The sequence below is a fragment of the Erythrolamprus reginae genome, chromosome Z (genome assembly GCF_031021105.1).
Source record: "Erythrolamprus reginae isolate rEryReg1 chromosome Z, rEryReg1.hap1, whole genome shotgun sequence".
In the NCBI taxonomy this organism is placed as follows: domain Eukaryota; kingdom Metazoa; phylum Chordata; class Lepidosauria; order Squamata; family Dipsadidae; genus Erythrolamprus; species Erythrolamprus reginae.
In genome coordinates this window covers 108,425,070-108,433,803 of record NC_091963.1, presented here as the reverse complement: position 1 = coordinate 108,433,803, position 8,734 = coordinate 108,425,070, and the positions used below count along the sequence as shown (strand labels likewise).

Genomic DNA, 8,734 nt, shown 5'->3' with positions numbered 1-8,734 from the left:
TTTGTTTAGTGACCATTCAAAGTTAATACGGCACTGAAGAAAACTGTCCTTAACCAGTCCTTGTATTTATGACCATCACAGCATCCCCGTAAGAATGATCACATTTTGGGTGCTTGTTAACCAGCACATATGTGTAATGTTTGCAATGTATTGGGGCTAAGTAATTGCCATTTGTGATCTTCCCAGCCATCTTCTGACAAGCAAAGTCAAATGGAAAAACTGTATTCACTTAACAACTTTATAATTCACTTAACAGGTGCAGTGATTTGCTTAACAACCATGGCATAGAAAGGCTGTAAAATTGGGTATGTCTCACTTAACAAGTGTCTTGTTTAGTAATAGAAATTCTGGTCCCAATTGAGGTTGTAAGTCAATGACTGTCTGTAGTGGTAAGGGATGCCTAAATTAAATTAGAATAGAATATAGAATAGATAGAGTAGAGTAAAGTAGAGTAGGGTAGGGTATGGTAGGGTAGAGGAGAAGATAAGAGAAGAGAATTCTTTATTGGCCAAGTGTGATTGGATGCACAAGGAATTTGTCTTTGGTGCATATGTTCTCAGTGTACATGAAAGAAAAGATACATTTGTCAAGAATCATGAAGTACAACACTTAATGATTGTCATAGTGTACAAATAAGCAAACAGGAAACAGTCAATATTAATATAAATCGTAAGGATACAAGCAACAAGTTACAATCATACAGTCATAAATGGGAGAAGATGGGTGATAGGAACGATGAGAAGACTAATAGTAATAGTAATGCAGCCTGAGTGAATAGTTTGACAGTGATGAGATAATTATTTGTTTAGCAGAGTGATGGCATTTGGGGAAAAACTGTTCTTGTGTCCAGTTGTCTTGGTGTGCAGTGCTCTATAGAGTTGTTTTGAGGGTAGGAGTTGAAATAATTTATGTCTAGGGTGTGAGGGGTCAGTAAATATTTTGACGGGCTTCTTTTTGACTCATGCAGTATACAAGTCATCAATGGAAGGCAGGTAGGTACTGCTAGATCCTTAGCGGAGTGAAGAATTGCAGACTTGGGTAAGAACGATTCTTTTATTAACAGTATATAACGGTTACAGAATAGAACTAGAACAAAACATGGCCGTGTCTGGCAGCTATATATATGCCGGGCTGCCAGGCTGAGCCAACCAATCAGGATACAATATTTTCCCGCCAAAGGAATGTGGGGCGGGTACAAAACCTAACTGTCCTTTGGACACAACAGGTACCAATTGTTTTTTCTGCAGTTCCAATTATCCTCTGAAGTCTGTGTATGTCTTGTTGGGTTGCAGAAACAAACCAGACAGTTATAGAGGTGCAGATGACAGACTCAATGATTCCTCTGTAGAATTGTATGAGTAGCTCCTTGGGCAGTTTGAGCTTCCTGAGTTGATGCAGAAAGAACATTCTTTGTTGTGTTTTTTTGATGACATTTCTGATGTTAGGTGACCATGTTAGGTCTTGAGATATGATACAACCTAGAAATTCAAATTAAATTAAATTAAACACACAATCATCGAAAGTCATTTGGTGGTTTTCATCTGTATTTCCCCCCCCCCTTGCCTTCTCTACTTCAAAAGAACATTTGAAGGGGGATAAAATGGAAGAGGAATTCTACATATGGCATCTAAGAAAATCAGGATATAAACCCAATTAATAAAAATGAATAAACAGTATTCATTTATTAAATTGATTTGCAAGGGTCCCAGTGCATCGTTCCAGTTTCACAATGCTGGTGAAATCCTGTGTGTATATTTGGGTTTGGTTATTTATTTATATGTGAAACTTTCGTTGCTCTCTGAACTTGGGTGTTTGTATGCAGACATTTCATCACCCAACTAGGTAACATCATCAGTACAAATCATTTGTAACTTTTTGTTATATTCATCTTCTAGCTTCTATTGGGGTTAGTTTTTTAGAGCTTATATTCAACTTCTTTTTTATTGCTGTATTTTTCTTTTTGTATTGTTATTATGTTGTAAACCGCCCTGAGTCCTTCGGGATTGGGCGGCATAGAAGATAGATAGATAGATTGATAGATAGATAGATGGATGGATGGATGGATGGATGGATGGATGGAAGGATGGATGGAAGGAAGGAAGGAAGGAAGGAAGGATGGATGGATGGATGGATGGATGATGGATGGATGGATGGATGGACAGATGAACGAATGAACGAATGAACGAATGAACGAATGAACGAATGAACGAATGATCGAATGAACGAATGAACGAATGAACGAATGAACGAATGAACGAAACGAACAAACAAACAAACAAATCAATCAATCAATCAATCAATGTTAAGGAGCCCAAAGTGATGAGCACAGTGTTTCACCCTCTCAATTTCCTCATAACAACCTTGTGAGGTCCCCCAGAGAGTTTTTGTAGCAGAGATTGGACTGAACCTGGTTGCCCCATTTCTAGTCCAGTGTGGGATAAGGATAATCCAAACATTACTTCGTTCTTTAAAGGAGCGGTGTCAAACTTGATCTCATTGAGGGCCACATCAGGGTTGTGTTTGACCTCGGGGGGCCAGGGTGGCTGTGGCCAGGATGGACATAGCCAGCTCACTCATGTTGTGGGCATCTGTAGTGGCCTGAATTCAGGCTCCCATCTTTGCTTTTGTCCTCCTGCAATCTTCTGCCATAAAAAAAAAAAAAAAAAAAAAAAGGCAGGCAGCCCTCCCAAGGTCCATTTTTACTGGCAGAAGCACCACAGGCTAGTCCGCTGTTTCCAGGGTGGACCCCTAGGCCAGATCTAAGCACCCCACCGGCCGAATCCAGCTCCCCCCCTTGAGTTTGACACCCCTGCTTTAAATAATAAATTCCTCACTCTGGATGTCTTTTTCATTCTTGAAATTCTTAAGAGGAAATGGGCAGTGATGATCTTGAGAACATACCCGGAGGATTACTTCTGAGAAAAAAAGGGCCATGTGCAGAAGTAAGAGCTGACCTGACCTTTTTTATTCACAAATCGTTGTATATTATCCAAGGTTTTAAGAGGTGCCTCCCTCTCCATCTTGACATTTTTGACAGGAAGAGTCTTCTGAACAGTGACCTTTCCAAGCCTTGCAGCTTCTTGCTTCAGTGATTCTCTGTCATTATTACAAAACCAAGAGGAGAAAATAAAGCATGCAAAAGCCCTCCCCACACCATTCCTCCCTCAAAGCCTTTCCTCCCCCATCTCAAATGCTTGTCAGTCTCAGATGACAGACAGGAATATTCTGAACTGGGTGAAAGGGGGGGGAAAGACAAATATAATTGAGAAAGAAAGTACTGTTACAGATTCAGTGGAGCTGACCTTTTTTTAAAAAAAATATATCTGGTGATATCTTCTGGTGAAATGATATTTCACCAGAAGAGCCCTTCACTCCTCCACTCGAAACAGAATACCCTACGAAAATAGACTAACTATCCTGGGTCTTGAAAGCTTAGAACTGCGGCGCCTAAAACACGATTTAAGTATTGCCCACAAGATCATATGCTGCAACGTCCTTCCGGTCAACGACTACTTCAGCTTCAACCGCAACAACACAAGAGCACGCAACAGATTCAAACTTAATATTAACCACTCCAAACTTGACTTTAAAAAATATGACTTTAACAATCGAGTTGTCGAAGCGTGGAACTCATTACCGGACTCAATAGTGTCAACTCCCAACCCCCAACATTTCTCCCTTAGACTCTCCACGATTGACCGCTCCAGGTTCCTAAGAGGCCAGTAAGGGGCGTACATAAGTGCACTGATGTGCCTAACGTCCCCTGTCCAATTGTCTTTCCTTATCTCATATATCATATATATTGTCTCCCTCTCATCTACTTCTCTTCTTTTTTTACTTACTATCTTTATATATATTACTTAATGTCTATTCTCTTCCATATGTATTGTATATTGGAGAAAGAATAAATAAATAAATAAATAAATAAATAAATAAATAAATAAATAAATAAATAAATAAATCTTAGAGTAAAGGAGGTGGGGGAAATCCATGGTAGCCAGAACAGAATTAAGAGAAATCTATTGTTATAGATTTCAAAATTGTCAAAAGCTGCTAGATTTGGAATGTAAGAGTTCCAGTGATCATAATAAATTGGCAAAAGTTTTTACTACCTAGGTTTAATATTTTGCACATTAATCCTGTGCTTATTGCTTTGGAATTCACTAGATTCAATAAAAGCAAATTCTTACTGATTAACTTTTTAAAGTCTACAGGTTATATTTCTTGTATTTATTTATTTGTTTGTTTGAAATGTATTTATTTATTTTTCAAATAACTTTAGCAATAAGGCATTTTCTAAACTATCTCAGAAAACTGATTTATATTATGCCTGGGCCATACCTAACATTTTATTTTACACTTATGCGACTAACTTTCCATGTTCCACATTCCAGTTCAAGCAATCAGCTAAATCTCCTCCAGCTAAGCCTGACCTTGCTTAACCTCCTTAGCTCTCAGTAAAGCAGTCCAATTCTCCTGGGTTCTACTACTTGTGTTTCTTATAAATTTTATCCAGGAGGATTTTTTTTTAAACAGACCAAACAATCCTGTGATCCTCCATCTTCATAGCAAAATTGTATAGTCCGCCACTTCAGAGGACTATGGTCAGGTCAGCTTAGTTATTATTGTCATTGTCCTTCTGGTTGGTTTTTACGCAAAATCTGTTAGAGCATAATATTTGAGATAGAGCACCCTGGGTGAATGTTAAGGTAATAACAGAATAAACTTGACAAAGAATAACTTCTTACAGGTAAAAATAGTGGGTGTCAGCAAGATGTCTTCAAGGACAAGTAAACAGAGTGAAAGCAAGCAAATATGAAGAAAACTAAACTTCCAGCAACTCAGAGGCAGAGAAGGAAAGCAAGCCAATAGACAAAAAAGTAACAAGCAAGTGGAGGAGAGGTACTAAAAAAAAAAAAGACAAGCAAGCAAGAGAGGGAAAGAAATAGATAGAAGAAAAATTGAGAGAATATGCAAAACAGGGAGAACACTTACCAAATAATCTTCCATGTTCTCCTTTGGCTGTATTCAGAAACAACTGAACAATCAATCAATCTTAATATACACGGATTGTTAGAATGCCACATTCAATAGAAAACACACCAACCCCAGAAGCAAGACACAATACGTAAGAACAGCAATGTCAGGCCATCATATAACAGGGTGGAAAGTGTAGCAGGATATCAGGCAACCCAGACTTTCCACCATGTTAATCCTTCTTCTGACTTGGCATTCAGCTGAAAAACTATACTGTTTATCTGCTTGGTTTTACTAACCGGGCGATGGGGGCCTATTATCTTCCAAGCATATTGTTCTCAAGCGGCCTAGAGGCAACTTAGGTTGGCTCAGAAATCTTTTTTTTTGTTAGTTTTTGTAAATGAAGCAGTCCTTTGAATTGTAATCAATTTTTGATTGTCTAAAATGGAAGGATAAGGTTATGTGCTACCAATATCCTAAAATTGTCTCCGGCCATTTATGTGTATACAATAATTTTGTAGTCACATGTGATTATCATTAGAAAGGAAACACGGAAAGGATTGAAACATTTATTAACTGCTGTCTCTCAGTACCAAATCCAACATCACAATCAGTATCCATAAACACAAGGATCATAGAAGCCACAAAGATGTTACAATATTATCACAGGAATGATATAGTTTGTCTTGGTTGTATTAGGACATCATAATGAGAATACAATACAGTAAGTAATTAACATCCTTTATATATTAAATCCCCTATGAATGCCCATATTACAGATTTCTTCAAGTTTTTTTTTACCTTAAATTCCTAAGTCTTAAATTCCTAAGACTGTTTTACTGTTTTAAAAGGAAAACCCTAAATGGGAAGTCAATATGCTGCAAAGTAAAGGGCTGGATATTATATTTTTAATTTGCAAGAAAGTCTTTGGGGTTTGCCTAAAACATTAGAAGCATTTTTAGAGACTAGACAATGGGGTGAAAGTGCAATTCATTACTTTGTTTGGAGGTACAGTATGTCTATTTAACCAGAAAAAAGAAAACACCAAGGCAAACTATGCAATGGTTTGGCATGGGGAATGGATGCTGCTTGTGGAATGATCAGATATAAGAAAGAGCAACCTGTAGCTGAATAATGGGAAGAGAAGAAGAACTTGGAAAGGATCCACCCTAATTTATCAGGAAATAAAAAGAGATGGTATGAGAATTGTACTTTCAGACTTGCAAGGTTTTGTTAATTTGTCTTACATTCAAGTAGAATTAGCTCATCTGGTCATGATTCCTGTCTGGTCTGCTTGGGAATCTGACATCAATCTGCGTTAATTTAATTTAATTAATTAATTAATTAATTAATTAATTAATTAATTAATTAAGTTAGTTAGTTAGTTAGTTATCAAAATGTGTACAAGATAATAGGTATGGTATAAACATAAACAAAAGCAAAGTAAGTATAGGTAAATTTGGACAGTAGGACAGGGATAATATGCACAATGGTGCTTTTATGCATGCCCCTTACAGATCTCTTAGAAAAAGGGTGAGGTCGGCTGTAGACAGTCTAATTTTAAAGTTTTAGGGGTCTGGGGAAGAAACCACTGTCAGGTAATGCATTCCATGCATTGACCACACTGTTGCTGAAGTCGTATTTTCTGCAGTTGAGTTTGGAGCGGTTTACATTGTGTTTGAATCTATTTTGTGCACGTGTGTTATTGTGGTTAAAGCTGAAGTATTCATTGACTGGTAGGGCATTGTGATAGATGATTTTATGAACTACACTTAGATCAGATCTAAGGTGACATAGCTCTATGTTTTCTAAGCCCAAAATGTCAAATCTGGTAGAATAAGGTATTCTGTTGCGAGCAGAGGAGTGGCGAACTCTTCTTGTGAAATATTTCTGGACTCTCTTAATTATATTAATGTCCAATATGCAGCGTGGGTTCCAGACGGGTGAGCTGTATTCAAGGAAGGGTCCAGCAAATGTTTTATATGCTGTGGTTAATAGTTTAATATTACCAGACAAGAAGGTACACAAGATTAGGTAAACAACTCTTAGTGCTTTTTTGGCAATGTTGTTACAATGGGCTCTGGCACTTAGGTCATTCAATATGAGTACTCCGGCCTTATTAGAGTGAAGGTCTCTACAAGATTGTGTCCTCCAAGTCTGTATTTTGTGTTCTGATTCTTTTTGCTAATGTGTAAGATGAAGCAATTATTGGTTGAGATTTGAAATATATTTCAGATCCTGCAGTGAGAGGTAGTTGGCTCTTAGGAAGTGTCTCCTTTCCCAAATGAGGTATCATGCCTGCCTCTAACTTTTTTGTTCGGCTTCTTTGAAGAAGGGAAAGTAGGACAGAAGCGAGTGAGAAGCTCATAAAGCAAGTACCTTCAGAAGATGGATGGGCATCATCCATTTCTGGAGCCAAAGTCGTATAAAGAACAGAGGTGAGTGGAAAATTTTATTGATACAACATCCATCTGCATATAATAGAAAGGCTACGTCAAATTTGTTAACAAGGTTTAGTAAGTCTGTTTTCAGGAAATAGTCCTTGAATTTATAAAATATATCCACCATCGTTTGAAATTATTTTCTTGCAATAGCTGAGCTAAGTAATCTGGCAGAAGCAACTTTCCATTTCTAAGCAGAAGAAGCTGCACATTGGAGCAATTTTGCTTAAAACATGAAATCATTTTCCCCACATAATATGGGGCACAAAAGGAAGAACTGACTGCAGAAAGTAAATGTTGCTTGCTTTTTTACATCCTCCATGCTGATGCATATTTGGAACTGTATCTGAGGTTGTCTTCATCCTGTCATATTGATTTGGGGTTTGCAAAAGCCAGCCCTTCCTCACTTATTCTGTGATTATTCTGCACCATAAGAACAAGGCACATTGAACATGCTCAAGAGCATCCAAATGGAACTACCCAAAATTCAGCCATGGGGGATTCTGACTTTAGCAGTTTGGGATGAAGGGCTATGATCTTGGGTTTCTCAAATTTATTGCACAGTATGTTCTGCTTAATTCAGTGACTTGCACAGGCCCTAAGCAACATCTGTCATGCTCAGGGAAATTTCCCATTGAGAGCCTTTACCTCTCTCAGGACATTATTCACTTTCACTTTCTTGCCTATCGACTTGAGAAGCTGCCACCATGACGGACCATAAAGGATATTTCTTACCTTACGTTCCAAAATGCCAACACACCAATTCTGTGTCCTCAATGTCTTTTTTTACCCTTTTTATTGCTTTAAGCTTTCTGAACAGTGACCAGGAATCTTTGCTCTTGCTCTGAACAAATGAAAAGACAGATTTGTTTCAAGCCTAAAAAAAGTAACAAGAAGTTTCCTTTCCTGGCTTGCTGTGTGTTTAATAATTGCTGATCCATATGACTGCGAATGAAGTTTTTAAAGAGTGCTCCGTGCTGGAAGTTAATAACAGGCTGATTAAAAATTAATTGTTCTCTCTTGGAGAACACAACAAATAAATGAACAAACATGAACCAATGGGTTACGAAGATGCAGAAAAGAACGGAATTGATTTATGCAACTTGGCATACACCACTACATATTAATTGAGGCTGCCTGAATTCATTTTTTGTTTATTATTTATCAACTGGATTAAGTTCCAGAGGTGGCTGCAACGTGAGATACAGTGAATTTGGGTGTCATTTATGGAAGCAAAGTAGGAGAAAAATTGGAATGGGATCTATTACCATTAAATGAAAGGGGATGGTCATGCTAGAGCAGATCTGGGCATTTTA

The 8,734-nt window shown here is 37.7% G+C and overlaps 1 long non-coding RNA gene across 2 annotated transcripts; it reads right to left on the bottom strand.

Annotated features, from left to right (window-relative positions):
- Positions 1–1,094: 1,094 nt before the first annotated feature.
- On the bottom strand, positions 1,095–8,250 carry LOC139153387 (uncharacterized). Of its 2 annotated transcripts, none has more exons than XR_011556805.1 (4): positions 8,154–8,250; positions 4,996–5,038; positions 2,960–3,096; positions 1,095–1,478 (listed from the first exon to the last, which is right to left on the bottom strand). It is a non-coding gene; the product is annotated as an uncharacterized lncRNA (long non-coding RNA). The 2 variants fall into 2 exon arrangements; XR_011556806.1 differs by having other exon boundaries at positions 4,996–5,022.
- Between the last annotated feature and the right edge of the window lie 484 nt (positions 8,251–8,734).